This window comes from Mauremys mutica, chromosome 1 (genome assembly GCF_020497125.1).
Source record: "Mauremys mutica isolate MM-2020 ecotype Southern chromosome 1, ASM2049712v1, whole genome shotgun sequence".
NCBI classification, from domain to species: domain Eukaryota; kingdom Metazoa; phylum Chordata; order Testudines; family Geoemydidae; genus Mauremys; species Mauremys mutica.
This window is the reverse complement of record NC_059072.1, coordinates 207220188-207238869: the sequence shown is the minus strand read 5'-3', so window position 1 is coordinate 207238869 and position 18682 is coordinate 207220188. Positions and strand designations below refer to the sequence as shown.

At 42.2% G+C, this 18682-nt stretch overlaps 1 long non-coding RNA gene and 1 pseudogene across 1 annotated transcript; one reads left to right on the top strand and one right to left on the bottom strand.

Annotated features, from left to right (window-relative positions):
* Positions 1-18682, top strand: part of LOC123362200 — a 60968-nt pseudogene that overhangs the window by 34790 nt on the left and 7496 nt on the right.
* LOC123362201 lies at positions 8303-9587 on the bottom strand. Its single transcript, XR_006576367.1, has 2 exons — positions 9466-9587; positions 8303-8397 (listed from the first exon to the last, which is right to left on the bottom strand). It is a non-coding gene; the product is annotated as an uncharacterized LOC123362201 (long non-coding RNA).

Below are 18682 nucleotides of genomic sequence, written 5' to 3'. Positions count from 1 at the left end.
GGAATGCTAGGAGGGGGCTTGGGAGTTTGTGTGTGTCTATTTCTACCAGACCAGACAGAGGAAGGCCTGAAGAGACCTGGAAGGCAGTGCTTGTGCTGTCACAGATTGTTTCAGGAGCTGATCCACTGCAGGTACTGACAAGACTCCCTCACTCTAGGGCAAGTGGTGGTGATGTGCCTCAAAACCCTCATTACCCCGGGGAGCATCACAGCTGCCTACCCTAGGCCTTGCCTCCATTCTTCACAGCCTTTAGTAAAGCAAGACAGGGAGGAGAAGTCCTTTACCCTGCACATTTCTCACGGTCTCTGCCATTCTACCCCATAGATCCCATGGCAAGAGGGACATTCTGTTAGTCACAGAGGAGAAATAGCAGAAATAGCAGGTCTAGAGGATTCAAGTGATCGTGAGTAAGGATACTGGAAACAAATGGTTACATAGAAACTGAAATCATAGCACACCTTCTAGAGACTAAACAGGTTAACCTCCTGTCTACAGAAGGTATCTCACCCAGAGTCCTCTATAGCATTTTCAGTCACGCTTGGTTGAGATCCCTTTTTCAGAAAGCAAAAGCGTTGTACTCTTACTTCCTCAGTGAAGAGTGTCTGGGTGTTCCAGTTGCCCCCTTCCCAGATATACCCAACTAAACCTTTGTTATGCACCTCCAGATAAGGTTCTCTGCCTTTGCTGTGTTTCTCTTCCTGTTAATTCTTTTTTACAATCCTTCCTTTGCATTCAGTTCTGACTGGTGATAGGGGAACCATTGTGAACAAGATGATACTCAATTTATGTGAGAATAGACATCTCCAGTCTGACAGAAAACCAGCTTTTCACCAGTCTTGATACAGACTTTAAGAACATATATTCAGTATACATACATAACTCCCTACATCGGGGGCCCCAACGCAGTGCCTGTGGACGCCATGGCGTCTAAGTGCGCCCGCGTACTGGCCGGTGGCCGAGCATCCACCAAAATGCCACTTGTCAGCGGAATTTCGGCCTATGCTTGTCCACCACCATGGTCCTCCATGGCTCGTTGTCTGGCACCCGTCAGATGAAAAAGGTTGGGGACCACTGCCCTACATAGTACCTGTACATGCGTTTCACAGTGACATTTGTGACCAATGTGACACCAACTTTCATTTGAGACCTGACACGACATTCTTTGGTGAACCAGAATGTACATCCCAGAATCAGGGTAACCCCCTTGGACCTCATTTCTGGTTGGCATCAAGAGGGTTCTTGGGTCATAGCAGCACAGGGAATTGCTGGTCGCTCCTGGCCTCTGCCCATAGCTACTAAGCTAATTTCTCTAAGAAGGGGATAGGATTTCTCCTCTCCCCTGCACCTGTCTCCCTAGTTTGACATTTGCAGCACTTTCATGTTAATCTCTTAAAAGTGTAGGGTAAGAGAGTTTGGGTTTTAGAATGTCTTTCTGATTGTCAGTGTTGGTCAGATTTTACTTCAGTATCGGGCATTAGTGAGACCATGGTTGGAATACAGTGTCCTGTTCTGGTGTCATCACTTTAGAATGGATGTTGACGAGCTAGTTGAGAATTTTTCAATGAAATATCTTCATCAGAAATCTGATTTCTCAAAACCAAACTTTTTTTGAAGTGTATGTCTCAACAAAACTTCCTCGGAGAAACCCACCCCAGAATACCTAATGGCTACTGATTCAGAGTAGGGGCTTGAACCTCGATCTCCCACATCCCAGGCAAGTGTTCTAACCACCAGGCTCTTTCTGGCACAATATATATTTAATTATTTATACGAGGTGGAACAGCTCCCACATGAGAGAGCAAGAAGACTTCCCCAGTGAGTGCTCTGACCACTGGGCAATTGGTTATTGTGATGTGGCTCTTTTTAATGGAGCAGGAGGGGATGAGGAATTCAAAAGGTCTCAGGTTTTTTGCTCTGATATGGAATGAAAATAAATTCCAAAATCTTAACGTTCGTGAAATGGAGTTCTAATTTACCGGCCAGCCATATCTAATAACATTGGAAAGGGTTCAGAAGAGAGCTACAGGAAATGATTCAAGGATTGGAAAACATGCCTTAAGGTGAGAGAGAGAAACTAACAGGTTGAGCTTCATTTATCCAAGAGAAGGTTGAGAGGTGACTTGATAGCAGCCTTCAACTACCTGAAGGGGGCTTCCAAAAGGGATGGAGCTCTGCTGTTCTCAGTGGTGGCAGATGACAGAACAAGGAGCAATGATCTCAAGTTGCAGTGGGGGAGGTCTAGGTTGGATATTAGGAAACACTGTTTCACTAGGAGGGTGGTGAAGCACTGGAATTTGTTACCTAGGGAGGTGGTGGAATCTCCTTCCTTAGAGGTTTTTAAGGTCAGGCTCGACAAAGCCCTGACTGGGATGATTTAGTTGGTGTAGATCCTGCTTTGAGCAGGGGATTGGACTAGATGACCCCCTGAGGTCCCTTCCAACCCTAATATTCTATGATCCCAGTCTACAAGTACCCACCTGAGGAAGAGATCTGTGAACAGATATTTAATTGAGCAGTCAAAGGCATAACAAGGTCCAGTGGTTGAAAGCTGAAACTAGATAAATTCAGCCTAGAAAAAAGGTGAGGATAATTCTAACAGAAGTTATGGGCTTGATGTAGAAATTATTGAGTGAGGTTCTACAGCCTGTGTTATACAGGAGGTTAGACTAGATTATTTTAATTGGTGCCTTCTGGCTTTAATCTATGAAATTCTATTCACTCCCTAAATCTGTAACATGTGGGCAGAGGTGGGGCAGAGGAAAAACTAGGCTGGGAAACCCAGCAACAAGAACTTGTAAATTTCCCTCTTTGCTCACCTTGTTGATGGCTTTGGTCTGGGATTGAGACAAATGGTGCTTTTAAAGCAGACGGTCCTGCTCTCCAACTATCTTAGGGGGTAGCAACCTTTTCCTTTTTAGTCTCTGCAGTGATACTGCATTCAAGCCTGGGGAGAACAGCTCTTAAAACTGGGACATGCAGAAGCTACTATTGTGGTTTTGTTTCTCTTACAACATACTCTGTATTTCCCCGCTTCCAGGAATTGGGCTGGCCCTGGCTGCTGCAGTGAAAGGCTACCGCTGCATCATTGTGATGCCAGAGAAAATGAGCATGGAGAAGGTCAGAACTACTTGTATTGCCAATAATTAAAAATAAATTTGTCCAAATATGTTCAGATCCTGATGAGAGAAGGATGCCATCTTTTTGGCTGTGAAATTGGATACTGAGGCACTGCAAACCAATTTACCATGTGTCAGATATTTTTAAATAATTGGTCAGAGTATATGTATAAATTTTCTTGAGGCGGGTGGAGGGCAGAGGGGGTTGCTGTCAGTGTTGAAGGGGAATATTGGTAGGCCAGTCGCAAAGCAAAAAGGCTGAAATTATAAAGGTGATGCTGCCAGTAGCTGTAGCTCCACTGCGTGTAGGAATTTTTAAAGAATTTGTGTCAGTGACAAGAAAGACTTTAGATGCGAGCAGAAAATTTGAAGTGATACTTAATCTAAGGAAAGACTGTCACTGAATGGAGGGTCTGAGAGAAGCCAGTGGAGATAGCTGAAGAACTGGATGCTTTAACATCATGTTCTATGTAGAATAGTGAGACTGGAGAGAGGGTGCTACATTGCAGTGTATTGTTTCAGGTTACACAGTGGGAAGTGATGGCAAGTGGCTACAAAGCAAAAATGTTTGCTGCGTTTGATCCCGATCCTGCACCGCTCACTTGGGTAGAACTCCCACTGAAGTCAAAGGGAGGTTGGCTTGAGTAAGGATGGTGGGATCGAGCCTCTGCTCCTTTGATTTTCAATTTTTAGGTATCCATTTGAAAGAGAAAATTCAGAGCAGCACATAAACTTGCCATGGGAATAAGATGATCTTGGTCCAGGTAGTTCCCTTACACCAGTGCTAGGCTGGATGGCAAAGAACACAATCCTGAGTGTTCATGATTAAGCTCTAGGCACTATGCACAGGCTTCTGGTGGGTTTTTTCCCCCCTTACATTTCACTCTTTGAACCAAGGAGCATTAGGGCTGTCCTGTGCGGAGGCAGCAGGTTATGCATCGGCACAGCTGTTTTAAGAATTTTCCATTCCCGAGTCTTGGGTGTGTGAAATCTCCGCAGCTGTTGAGCCCAGGCAGGCCTAGAGGTACAAAACCACCACGTAGCTGGAAGAGGTACCTGAATATTACAACTGATTGTATTTAAATAGTCCCTTTCACACAGAGATCCCAAAGTGCCCAACCAACTTCACAGATAAGAACTGCTTTCCCCATTGTTCTAATTCAGCCACCTCGAGGGCTGGGGATGGTGTCAGTAGCTTAAAATCTGCCTATATTTCCTATATTTTAAAACAATCAAGAACAAGTGAAGAAAAAAAATTGGCCCACCTAAAACGACAGTAACTGTAGCAGAAGGCAAAACTGGAGTGGAACTAAGCGAGGCCGTCGGAACTAACATCACTACTCGTGACGAAAATGGCATAAGATTTTTAATGACCACAAATGATTAGGACCTGTTTTCAATGTCCTCTGAAAAGACAGCGACTCCAGCAGGAGAGGTGCTCTCTGGTACTCTGCTGGCACCTGGGCTAAGTTCTGACATGAAAGGAAGAGTGCTACATGCTGAATTGCCCACACCACATCCTGCAGCACCTGGATCTGCCCTGGAGGCCTGTTGCTTAAACACTGACTACACCCAACCCTCCTTAGCTAATGACTTTTTCAAAAGATCACACTTCTCGTGGTTTGACTGCAAGTATAAGGGGATGTCTATGTTAAGAGATCTACCTTTTTGCTATCTAAGTGGAGGTCTACTGCATAATATGTTGAAATCACTGCACTTAATACTTATTTTTAACATATTTATTATGGTGCTGCCTGTGAGCCAACCAAGAGTGGGTCCTAGTGCGCAAGGCACTGTACAAATCATCGGAAATAAAATGGTGGTTCCAAGCTATGGCACTGGGAGTCTTGGGTGTGTCTTGGCTAATCTGTAAGGTAGCCCATGTGTACATGTTTTTAATACTTTGCACGGAGTAACACCTAACTACACACTCAGAAAAGGTATGTAGAAATATGAGAGTCCTAGATTTATACTCCAGACAAGCAGACTGTTGCCAAATGCTCCTTTCTTATTTGCCATTGAATGCTACATTTTCAGGTCAAATCCGTCACATAGCTTTCAAAACATGAGTGTTGTGGGAATGGGACAGTGTTGCTTGGCTGTGTTGATAAGAATTATTTTAGCTCTGTAATTCCACCAGCAGAACTAATTAGATTTTTTGGGGGGAGTAAGGGGTGATCTTCAACTAGGTTGAGCTGAAAATGCAGGTTACATACTAGTGTGTGTCCTTGTAGGCAAACAACAATGATCATACGTTTCAGGCCACTAGACATTTAAAAAACCAAGACAGAGAGGATAGTGTTTAACTTGTGTGGGGCATCTGTTCTGAAACACTTTGCTTCTGGAGATTGAATTGATACAGACTTTAAGCAGTGGGTATGGAAGAGATGCACAATCTTGTTTATGTAAAGCTTATAGTCGGCTTTTTTTCATCCTTTGGCATACCAGAAGGGTCTCAGTGCCTATGGAGAATTTTGATTGACTCTGTTTGATTCAGGTGGATGTTCTGAGAGCTCTTGGTGCTGAGATTGTGAGGACCCCAACTACGGCCAGATTTGACTCGCCTGAATCTCATGTGGGAGTAGCATGGCGACTGAAAAATGAAATACCCAATTCCCATATCCTAGACCAGGTAAGGTCCTGAACAACTGAGGTGCATGTGTGGGATAGAGAGAAATACTGGTAATATCCTCTTCCTGCACTCCACAGATAAAAGAGTAACAGCAGCCCTGGATGAGGGTATGTGTAAATTTAACCTGGGATCTCTGGATCTGAAAGTGTGAATTGCTGTTGCCTTACCAGGTTCCTTAGCTCAGCAAAAGTAGCAGATCACTAGAGTGGCACAAAAAGCCAAGGGTGAACTGGCTTTTCAAACTGAAGCAATTTAAATCAACCATTTTAATCATGATTTAAATCAGCAAACCAGAAATACTGATTTAAATCATCAGTTTGAATCTTGTTTTGTAGTTGTACTTTTTGGTGGTTTTCCTAAAGAAAAATTGATTTTTCACTGGTTGGTAACCATTAAAATATGTTGGTTTACAATTAAATATAGCTTTTGCACTAAACTTGGGTCGTCTTTTTGCTAACCAGGACAATCTACTATAATTGCTTAATTGTGCATAGATTAACGTACTTTCAGATGCTTAATTTTTACGTTTTGTTTATGATATGGAACGATGCATTTCTTATTTACTAGATTAACTTTTTTACCTGTGATTTGTGTCGAGCTCTGTTTGGATGGAAATTGGAATTGAATTAAAAATGTGCAAAATAGCATTTGTTTTGTTAGTTGAATAAAACTACTTTAAATGTGCTGGATACATAAGGAAATATTGTAAAATATGGTTTGCATTTACATCTAACTGATTTTTTTAAACAAGGGAAGTATCTGTACTTAGTGAATTGAACTGGTTGTTTCTGGTCACCATATCCCTCAAGATTTTAGAAGTAGTAAATATCATTTTCTCACACCTAGTTTTTGTTCATTGATCAGAAGAGGAAAACAAACGTCTCTGCTTTTTCAGCTCCAAGTCAGTTTCTCGATTTTAAATGAATTAGTCAGTGAACTGAACTAGTTGAATAAACTGAAATGAAGAATATACTCTTGTACCCGCAGAAGAGGCTACTGCTCTCAAAAGCTGATTTAGCACTTCAGACTCTGGTTTCTGGTGCTTGCCAAGTGACTTCCACTAGTTCAGTGGTATGACTTTCTTGAAAACTTTGGCAGCAACCATATACTGCTTAATATTACATTTCTAATTTATTTCAAGTGATATTGATAATGATAGTAAGTTTAGGCCTTAACATAGGTTGCCATAATTTCAAATGTTCATGTAAAAAAAAAAAGATTTAATTTAAATCTCATTTTAAATAAAAATATACATATATATTTAAATTATCTATTCTTATCCACCCTGAAAGAACCACCCTATATTAGCATAGGTTACAGAAAGACCAAGATAACGTTCTCTGCTAGGTTGACAATTCTGCATATCAGAATTGTAGAAAGTTCAAATTTCTACAGAAGATAATCCCACAAGCAGATTGCCCTTGGCTTTCAGGGATGTTGGGGACCTTAGCACAAAAATACCACTTGCTTTCAACTGGGGCAGTTGCAGGAATCTCTTCTAGGCCAAGGTAGAAAGTATTGGTAAATGGCTGAACAGTTTAGAAACTGGTGGGAGCCTACAGTGTTGTTGTGGGGCTTGAACAACACTGGTCATTTTTTGACCTGCTCCTCAGGATGTGATTTTGATGAGCTGTTTCCATGGTTCCATATGTTTTCCATTGTATTTCAATGTAGTACCGCAATGCCAGTAACCCCTTGGCACACTATGACACTACAGCAGAGGAGATCCTGCAGCAGTGTGAAGGTATGCTAATTTTTCTTCTTCTTCTTCTTTTGAATTAACCTCTGGAGTGCTCTTGTTTTAATCACATCCTCCTGTGGAAAGCAGGCCGAGGCCCTCGGGTATAGAATTGCATAGGCTCTGAGATAGTTTGTGTAAAGATTACGTAATTCAAGTGAGAGACACTTCTAGTTAGAAGTGTGGGATTTTAACATTTTTTTTTTTTAAAAATGTTTTGCTTTTATCTTTCTATGACTGTGACCGGGCAGGAAAAGTGATGACCCCTAGATAAAGAAGTCCGCATAGCTCAGAGGAATTGAAGAGCTAGGGAGTTTGAGTGTTCATGAATGGGAAGTGATTTTTAAAAAGGCTTGACTCTTAGTTCTTAGTCTAAACTGAACATGAGAGTTTTTATTGATCCTTTTTTTATTTATCTTTAATTTAAATTTAATTTAGTTTAATACTGAAACTCTGTGTGTAAAGTCCACTTACTCCATCACAAGACATTCCTCAATTGATAGTGTCCTCAGGAATACACATAGTTTAGGAACCAAGCTTTTTCATAAGGTTATGATTATGTCACAATGATCATCACGGAACCAGGAATTTTGCCATTTATGTGGACCCAGTTGCCATGCATTAACAGTACAGTAGTTCACTTGGATCTAGTCCCATTTCAAAGAGGACTAAATTTAAACAAACTAACAAACTGTTAATGCACAGCAACACAGTCCACAAGGTTACCATGACCTGGGCATGAAATTATTTATTTTCCTGTCACAGTGCCAGGAATTATGCATGTTTTTACCATGGCACAATTGTATTCATACTCACCAGTAAGTTGTGTTTGGAGCCAGCAGAGGGAGCTTGCACATCAGGTTTCTTGGTCTGTGTCATAAAACCTCATGTTTAGCTTCTCAATGGGATTTCTGTATTTAAAGTAAGAGAGCCCGACATTAGATTTTGATAGTGACCATGACCTGCATGTAAAGTGCAGTTATAGTCTGAGTTATATAATGAGTTTTTGTTTGTCTATGCATGCTTTCCATGTCAGACTTCCTCAGTTTACAAGTGTAAAGGTGGCTTTACTATCACTGAAGATTCATTTTGATCTCCGACCTCATCTTGACTCTCAATCCATCTTGTAAAGTCAATGGGCCTTATTCTGATCTCACTGTCAGAGGTGTAAGTCTGATGTCAGTGCTTCAGTCAATGAAATTACACCTGTGTGAGGTCAGAATCAGGCCCTATTTCTTGGGATGTTTTTGATTTGTAAGCAACACTTTTTATATAAGTGCCCAGGAGTTAGTGACGTGCTCTTTTATTTCTGGTAATAAATCATTTAAAGACAGTCAGATAAAATAATTGTTGGCCAAGTCCTGATTATTCTATTAATGCACAAAAAGAGCTAGAATAAGGACAGATCAACATCTGTCACCAAACATCATAAAACAAATCCACAGATGGCAAATACGACACATACACCCCTCAGCCCTTCTCCAAAGCCTTGAAAACATGGGTGTTGCAGCAGGCCCAAAAGGCTATCACAAAGCTGGGCCCTGTTGCACTAAACGAGGGGGAAAAGGGGGAACAAGGGCTGAAGTTAGGTCTCTGAATACACCTGCTTTGAGGTAAAAGGCTACTTTACATTGTCACCTTTCTGACGTTAACTGCGCTTTCACTGGAGAGAGTAATGTATCTTGTGCATTCCTTGTCTGCAATAAGATTTTTATCTATAATCCCAATGGATGTTTTCAAGGTGATATTTGATTCCTTGCACTTAAAATAGGAAAAATAGACATGCTGGTGGCTGGAGCTGGTACAGGAGGCACCATTACTGGCATTGCAAGAAAGCTGAAAGAGAAATGCCCAGATTGCAAAGTAAGTGGCAAACTAAAGCATCTTAGTAACTATTTCTAGCTGTAAGTGACTTGCAAAGTTCCTTGTGGGAATAAGTCCCATCTTTCTCATCTTTGTTGGGGCACTTTAATCCTTACCTGTGACACATCTGCTTGTTCTGAGCTGGGTGGCAGTTTTGAGCTGTTCACAAAAAGCATAGGAAGCCACCTCATTCTCTTTTCACTTGTGACCCAAGTCAGGCTTGGTTCCTGAAAATTAAACCACAGATTCCATATGGCCCATATTGAAAAATGTTCTTCTCCCTAATGTGTATATTCTGGACACCTGTTTGTATCCAAAAGATGTTTGCACTTTCCCTTCACTGTTACAATGGGTAATTCTCTGGGATCACTGAATTTCTGGCCGAATGAAACTTGCCCCAAGACATGCAAATTTGTGTGTCCCTCAATAGGCACATATTGTTCCTGTCTCTGTTACCTTATGACTCTCGGTGGCTGCTTTCTGTTTTCCAATGGAAACAAGACACTAGCTTTTAACCATAGTGCCTTGTTACACTGAGAAGACTTTCTGCTTGCTCCTAGTACAAAATGGTAGAGATCTGACTTCTGAGTGGGATTAGGGCAAACACCTTCCATTTAGCTAAATAAAATCTGCGTAGAATGAGCTGTGCCTTTCCCCTACAATGTCTCACACCCTGACCAAGTAGGATGAGTTGCTGAGGGGTAGGAGCAACAAGGCAGTTTGCAGAAGGGAACTTGCCAAAGGACAGAGTAGGGAAAAAAAGACTTACTTCAATGACTACAGCCTGTATCTGTATGGCTGGCATGACAGTTTTGTGAGGTAATAGTCCTAACATAACACTTTAATTTAATGGGTATGTTTTGAAAAAACAATGCAATAGTAGCCAAATCTGAAATTCCCCTTCTCCAGATTATTGGTGTCGATCCCCAGGGCTCCATTCTTGCGGAGCCTGAAGAACTGAATAAGACTGACAAGACGACATACGAGGTGGAGGGGATTGGATATGATTTTGTCCCTACAGTGCTGGACAGATCAGTAAGTCAAGCTCTTCAATTAACCACTCCTTGCCTTCCACTCTCGGGGGGGCAGGGGGAGAAATTGGAAATAGCATGGCAGCTACTGTGAGGCGCACACACAGCGTGTTTCTTTGAGATTAGAGGCACAACGAAATCTTCTTCCCACTGTATCCCCGCAGGTAAAGCAGCTTCAGGTGAACGTCTGAGCTGGACACATTTCTCTTGCTCTTTCATAATACTGTGTGAAAACATGCTGGGCAGATAGCTTTTCCCCGGAACAATCCCTTTCAATAAAGCCAAAAAAAACCCAGCCCACAACTTGATCTCTAGTCCAGTGACATCAGGTGCGAGATAGGATCCGCTTTCCTGGTGAGACAGCTGGGAAGGGAGGAGAATGACCAGTTCTCCTTCTAACTTTTCCCACAGTCACCTTATTTAAAAGGCTAAGTACTAGATAATGTTTTCTTAGCTAAAAGGCTACTAGTGTAGGGAACACCACTAATACCACAGTAGTGTTAATTAGACCAAAAAAAAGCAGTTGTGAGATGTGAACGCAATTGTAAGTCTATAATTTGAAACATCTGAACAGCATCTCCTGAAAGGGGGAATACAATCAGCTATGTCTTTTGTCTCCTTTCCCATGCCCTCTTGTAGGTGGTGGACAAGTGGTACAAGAGCAATGATGAGGAGTCTTTTGCTTTGGCACGCATGTTAATCAGAGAGGAAGGGTTACTGTGCGGTAAGAGTTGGTACTAATCCTCCAAAGTTTCCTGTGAATTAGATCGCAGCATTGTGTAAATCGCTTAACCTGTCAAAGGGAAACCTTGTCAGTGTCGGGATTAGAGCTCCAGAGTTCTTTTCTCCAGCCCTGAGCTCAACCCACCTTTCTCTGATCTTATTCTCCTGTTTCACAAGTGGCTTCCACGTGCAGTGGTCTTGACCTGTGTGATCTGGGTATTGACAGGTGGCAGCTCTGGCAGTGCAATGTCCATTGCTGTGAAGGCTGCCAAGGATTTGACAGAAGGTCAGCGCTGTGTTGTCATCTTGCCCGACTCTGTCAGGAACTACATGTAAGAAATTGCCCCGTTCTCTTTCTGCTTCGTGCCTGCTGCCTTCATGGAGGATGGGGCATTTATACAGAGTTTAGCCAAGCTTTTCACAGCGTCTAGTGGTTTTTGGTTCCCAACTTAAGCCCTCCGGCAGGATCCTGGTTTACAGAAGGTGGGAACTCAGGGAAAATAAGGCCTCTTTAAGGTATCTCAGGTTTGGGCATCCAGAAGAAGGGGGGAGGGGATAGCTCAGTGGTTTGAGCATTGGCCTGCTAAACCTAGGCTTGTGAGTTCAATCCTTGAGGGGGCCACTTAGGGATCTGGGGCAAAAATCAGTACTTGGTCCTGCTAGTGAAGGCAGGGGGCTGGACTCAATGACCTTTCAGGGTCCCTTCCAGTTCTAGGAGATTGGTATAGCTCCTATTATTATTATTATAAGTCAGTGGTCACTTTGGAAAAGTTCAAGTCCTGAGTTTCTTTAACCATTTTAATTGAGATCTCTTCTGGGACTTTTCAAGGAATAGTTATCCTCTACTCTCTGCCTTGTGCTATGAATTGAAGAGAATACTATTGTAGTAACAGCTTATGCTGGGGTGGGAGCAATACAGTGTTACACTTGATCTAAATCCTGTGACTAAATTCACCTGACCCACACTTAAAGTACAGCTTTACTCTGCGACACTGTTCAGTTCCCCATTTTGCAATGTGGGAGCACAAAACTGTAAATGTATTTAATTTAATACCTTCCATTACTTCTCCTCCATTACAAGCGGTCTCATTATATGGTTGTGCCATTTCCTTTCTTCTTTTTACAAATATTCTACCCACATATCTCTTCGCCATAAAGACTGGCTGACTGCGTGCTATTATGTGTTTGTAATTATACCGCTATCTGTGCTGGAGATACAATAGGGGATGTAACTACCAACACAAGTGTCACCTGCGGGGGAGCTCATGACCTCTTTGCTTTCTTGATTGTTTCCAGGTCGAAGTTTTTGAATGACAAATGGATGACCCAGAAAGGGTTCATGAAAGAAGATGATGATATCATTAACAAACCTTGGTAAGGCAGTCATGGTCATTTGAGTTTTGTGAGCCTCTTGCAATGGGGTGGGCTTGCAATGTTTCTGTGTCTGTTTGAATTGATCCTCTGTACATTTGGTGAGATGGTGAAGCCTACTTAAATCAGTAGAAATCTTTCGAGTTACTCACTTTGAGAAAGGTTTGATACTTTAGCCTCGGTGACAACTGCAATTCTTAAATGAATTAAAACTTTTTAAACTCTCCCCCCAGCCCAGTTATTCGTAATGTTTTAATGCCTCATTGATGATTATGGTGTCATCTGCTATTAATTAGGCAGGTTGAGATGCATATATGCTTTTTGGGCACAGGGAACTGTCTTGTTCTTTGTTCGTGCAGCGCCTAGCACAATGGGGCCCTGCTCCATGACTAGCATTCCTAGGCACTACAGTAACATAAATAATAATCCTTCGTCATGTACAGTGAAATGGACATTGTCAACTTGATATCTAGTCAGTATCAAAACAGTTAAAAGAAGTTTGGGGGTACTTAACTGCCCTCAGGCCCCTGCTAGTCTTCATGGTTTTACAGTCCCTCTTTCCATCTTTAAACAAATCCCTGCCTGTCTCTCCTGTTGCTGCTGGAGGACCCACACGCAAACAGGAAGAGAAAAATTTGCTAACAGTCTGTACAAAGAACAGTGACAGGACCCAGAGTGAGCAAATTGGAAAAAAATACCTTCTAATGTCTTTATTGGTATTGTGGTAATGCCCAGAAGCCCAAGGTAGGATTCGGACTCTGCTGTACTACATGGTGTACTAACAGAATAAGAGACACTCCCTGCTCCGAAGAGCTTAGTTTTTACAGTTATTTAGATGGTCAGCAGTTTGGGGCAGGGACTGACTGTCTCTTATTATGTGTCTGTACAGTGCCATGTACAGTAGGGCTCTGACCTTGGCTGGGGCCTCTTGACATGACGTATGACAAATAACGGATGTTTAGTTTTGAGCCAAGATGCAAACTGTGGTTGTACCAGACAGTTGGATGAAATGGAAGCTCAGGGTAATGCTGATAGGAGCACATGGCTCCACAAACTATCTAAGTGTCTCACTAAATGGCTTCAAGTCCATTAAAATGTTCTTTTCCTGTTTTTGTAAATCAAGATGTAAATGACCAACTGGAGGTATCGGTAACTTCTGCTGGCCATCTGCCATTCAAGGATAGGAATAAAATAAAATGGAAAAGGGACACAGTTGTAATTATTTCCCTTCCTGAGTCCTGAAGACTCAATGAGCCTTTCTGCTGGTAGTGAGGGGAAATCCTGCAAAGTATTTTAGGGCATGGCAATTTCAGAATGATCAGATGAGTTGCTGTAAAACCTATGTGTTTTGTCAACAGGTGGTGGCACCTCAAAGTTCAGGAGTTAAGTCTCTCTGCTCCGCTGACAGTGCTTCCAGGTGTCACCTGTGAAAAGACCATTGAAATCCTCCGAGAGAAGGGATTTGACCAGGCACCAGTTGTTGATGAATGTGGGTATGTTCAGATATCAATATCTTCCTCCCTTCCTTCCCCCTCCAAAACAAACCTGTAAGTCAAGTTTCTATTTCTTATTTATTGTTTACACACAGTAAATGAGAAGTGTGCCTTCTGTCACTTCATTCTCCAAGATCTCCTGCAGGGTCAGCAAGAGCTCAGAAATGTCATATTACATACCACACAGCTTTCAGATTTAAAATGCTGTCCTGTCAGGACTACCCTGCTCTTGGTCTAGTAGGTCTCTAGCTACCAGGACCTTCTATTTGAAATGTCTCTGTCTATAATGAAGAAGTCCCTCCATTTTGGTTTGGGGGATCTCTGTGGACTCCTGGTAAGGAATAGATCAAAGTGAAACCTCTCATTTAATAAAACTGAGGGTGAGCCACCACCTCTGCAGGGTTGGGTGTTCTCCACAGATTCTTCGTGGCATTTCGCTGCAGTGAAAGCTGGAAAGCGGTTGCTAACCTGGGCCTAAAGAAATGTTTTAAATCTCAAACCTTGTGGCCAAGGTGTGTGTGTGCCGAATGGCAGAAAGCTGAATGCTGATCTTTAGTGGGCTAGTGACCGTAGCCTTGTATCAGGTTTCTTATGGAGGCCAGCAGAGACTATTTAGAGCTGCAAGATCATTTAAACCACACGCAGTCGTGGTCAGACAACTGAGTGATTGGATAGACAGGGAAAACCACTAGTTCACCAAAATCTTCTATTACTAGGTAGGAGCTCTGAGTCCTTGCCACAGTGTCCATCAGCCTTGTCATTTGAAATCCCTCTGAATTTAGCATATGCCAGCACACTCCACAGTTCAGTGGGAAGGACCCGTAACTACTAGCCCCACTTTCTTTTTGGCTTTGGGAGTTGAGCACAGCCAGGTAGGAGGGAGGTCAATAAAATGGCTAATTATAGCAAAACTAGGGAAGACACCCATTTTAAATGTAATCCAGCCAGGGTATTCCCATCCAAACCCAAGGCTTTCCCAGAAAACTGCCATGTCTGATCACCCAAGTTTTGAGTCTCCTTGCAGAGCAGTTAACTAGCAGAGTTCACTTGCGGGGTATCTCCACAGCAGAGAGCTTCCCAGCCCAGGTTAACAGACTTGGTCTTGTGCTACCACACTACAAATAGCTGTGTAGACGCTGGAGCTTAGGCTCTGAAGCCCACCCTCTTCCCTAAACCGTAGAGCCCGAGCTGCAGCATCTACACAGCTATTTTTTACTGCAGAAGCGCAAGCCTGAGTCTGTCGACCTGGACTTGGAGCGGGCTGCCAGTCACTGTGTAGACACACCCTTGGTGGCTCTGTCTGCAGTGAGAGTGCAGAGATGAGGGAGAGCTGCACTGTCCGCCTCCCCCTGGCAAGGGGGGATAGGGGTTTCGGAACCCAGGCTGTAGCCCCAGCAGGAACATCTGCACTGCTATTCCTAGCCCCGCAAGCCTGAGTCAATTGATCCAGGCTCTGAGCCTCAGAGCTGTTGGTTTTTCTTTGCTGTGTAGACATACCCTCAGAATCTGAGAACACCACCTCTGAAAATGGTGATCTACACCATTAAACTGACTTTTGGGCGTCCCTCTGAGGAAAGCCTGCTGAGAGTGCAGTTCACTTGTCTCTAGAAAACCCGGAGTGTTTGACATTGTTTGACCATGCCTCCTCTTTCCAGGGTGATTCTGGGAATGGTTACCCTTGGGAACATGCTTTCATCATTACTTGCTGGGAAAGTTCAGCCATCAGATCATGTCAGCAAAGTAATCTACAAGCAATTCAGACAGGTAAACCTGCTCTCTGACTATTTCTTTACTTTTCAAGTATTATTGTAGGTATCCGAGCGTTACGGTAGCATAGGCTAGAGTAAGGTTTGAAGGGAGGCCATTCTCTTTGAGAATGTGCCACTATGCATGCAGACCTGGGCTCGGGTCTCATTTCAGACTCTAAACTCAGCCTGCGGTCATTGAAAGGCTCCCAGACTTGTTGGTTTATGGTGCTGCATCAGACCATTGAACTCTTGTGGGTTTGATAGAGATTTTTTTCTTGTCATTGGGGTTTCTTTTCATGTCCCCCACACACACCTGAATGTAAAACTGAGTGGTGTGAGCCTCCATGGGAAGAAATAATTGAACTTCCAGCAGCTCTTTTGTGTAAATTCCAGTGGCAGTTGAAACCAGCAAGTGCTCGCTCTGCTGCAAAGACTGGAATTGTCACAAGCTGGTGACTGATTAGTTCTGACTGCCATCAAAGTGCATGAAGCGTTATGCCAAGCAAGTCTACCTGGCAGTCAGCTGTGCCATATTTATCATACAGTAAATGGGTATAATGGTACTGAGCTCCTGTGTAAAGCATTTGGAGATCTACTGATAAGCACTACAAGAGCTAGGTGATGTTATTAATTGGGAAGTTTATGACACTCAAAATAAATAGTAGGATATTATGTTTTAGTGAAAGGCCCTCCTTCGTATGGAAGGATTGTGATATAGCTTTCTTCAGGCTTTAGATTCAATATTACATTTAGTAGTAAATTAAGTCCATAATGGATCTTAATTATTAAAGAGGGAACTGTATTCAACTATATCTAATTATTATATTCTTATGTGTAATCTACTGGCTGCTTGTTTTATAGCTTGGGAGGAGCCGCTAGTGCTTTATAGACAAAATTAAAGAAAAATATTTTTTTCTCCCTAGACATCAAATCAAACATCAAGTGAAACTCTGGTGTGTAACAAAACTGTTTAGTTCCTGTCGTCCCTCGCTTTGCTGGTCCCTCTGTTGCTCGTGCCTATATCTGTAATAGTCAGTTCTTTGTGCCTCTCATCCCGTTTTCTCCTGAAATACTCTGATTGAGCATCCCTCTTTTCCCCTGCTCCATCCCCTAGTATCTGCCACTGCTAATGTGCTGGCAAAAATACAGTTCTGTTTTTTAAAAAATCTGAATTGCTATTATTATTATTATTTGTCTTACTGTAATACTTAGGAGCCCTAGTTGTGAACCAAAACCCCATTGTGCTAGGTGCTCAATAGACACAGAACAAAAATAGTCTCTGCCCCATGGTGCTGGCAATCTAAGTATATAAAAGAAAAACAAAAGAATCCTAGATGTTTGCTTTTTTTATTTTCAAACTAATTTGGAATCTGTACCAGTGAAATTGGGAAACATTTGAGTCCTCATTGTCCCAAAGATGATGTCAAGTATTGTTTGAAGGAATAGATCTTTGTTAAGGCACGCTTCAAATAAAATGGATATGGTTGATATGACTGGAAGGTAAAGCGATCCTAGTGAAATAAAGAAACCCCTCTCAAGTATGGCAGTCACAATAATTGTCTTACCAACTGGTCACCTTACATTTGAAGAAGAATTACTCTTTTGATTTAAAATGCATTTACTCTCCTGAAGCCGTGAAACATTACAGTCACAAAATAACCTATTCAAAAACAGGTACTGCAGATTACCGAATAGAGAGGATGAGCCATCCTTGTGAGAAAGGCATGAGACTGAGAGTCATGGAATCTGAGTGGTGGTGTTGGGATTAACAGCAGATCCCAAAGTATGCTGGGCATTATGCAGGTGTATAGGAAAAAACAGCTGCCTTGAAGAGTTACCAAACTAAACAGGCCAAAACAGACACAGTGGGGAAAGTGAGAATTGACAGTCAAAGCAGTCATTGTGATTGGCTGTGTATTGCTAGTTTTTTCTGCAGTTTTTAAAAACTGTTTTGGAGTAGAAGTAGACTGAGGGGAAATATCAGGATCAGATGTTAGCAGGAGCAGTAAAAATGTTGTAGGAGGTGGATATACCACAGAGGGCAGTGTGAGTGAAGGTGCCAGCGGAGGGAGTGTGATGGAGAAAAGAGACCAGAGCAGTAACCAGCTTCCTGCATGACCTTGGGCAAGTTGCTTAGCCTCTCCAGAGCATTAGTTTCCCCATCCGTAAAATAGGTGAATAATATTCCTTCCTCACAGGAATGGTGTCCATCTTAAATTCCTGAATGTTTGTAAAGTGTTTGGAGAACTTCAAGTTGCTAGTACCCCAGAGTATTAAAATTAATATGAACAGGAAATAGAAAAGAGATACTAAACCTCAAATTTCCTTTTATATATTTTGAAAATCAGCCTCTATTCTTGCACCCAAGCTTTTTGCACCAGTAATTACTGGGTGCCTAAGGGTTTGTATGTTCTCAGGCTCATTTCTGCTTGCACAAATCTGGCTGCGACACCTCTTATTTGATTTGTGTGGTTCATATTCAAGATGCACAATTTGTTTGAACCTGAGAATCTTTACTGGAACAAGCTCTTATTTTGCTGTAAGCTAATCTTTTCCATAAATAAAACTTTCCTAACTGATTGGAAGTAACAATGTATCTGTAATTATCATGGCTCAGGAGCTGTATCCTGGGGAATAATGACTGGCCTGAGGCATTAGTTGGCATCCTTATGCATTGCCTTGTGTCACTAATACCAACAGGTCATTAATCTGTGAGAAATTTCCCACATTGAGATAGTTGTTGCTATGTCAACTGAGAAGGGGAAAAATAGAATTTTTAGTGGGAGATGCATTTTCTGTTTGTATGGACACCTCATTAGATCTGGTTGGGAACTGGAATTTCCATTTGGCAGGGAATTCCACAATTTCTAACTTTGTTTTCATTCCAATTCAAAAGTGAAACACCAGAGTCTTAAAAATTCCCACAGAACAAATATTTTGAAAAGATTTAGTTTGAGGTCAATCCGA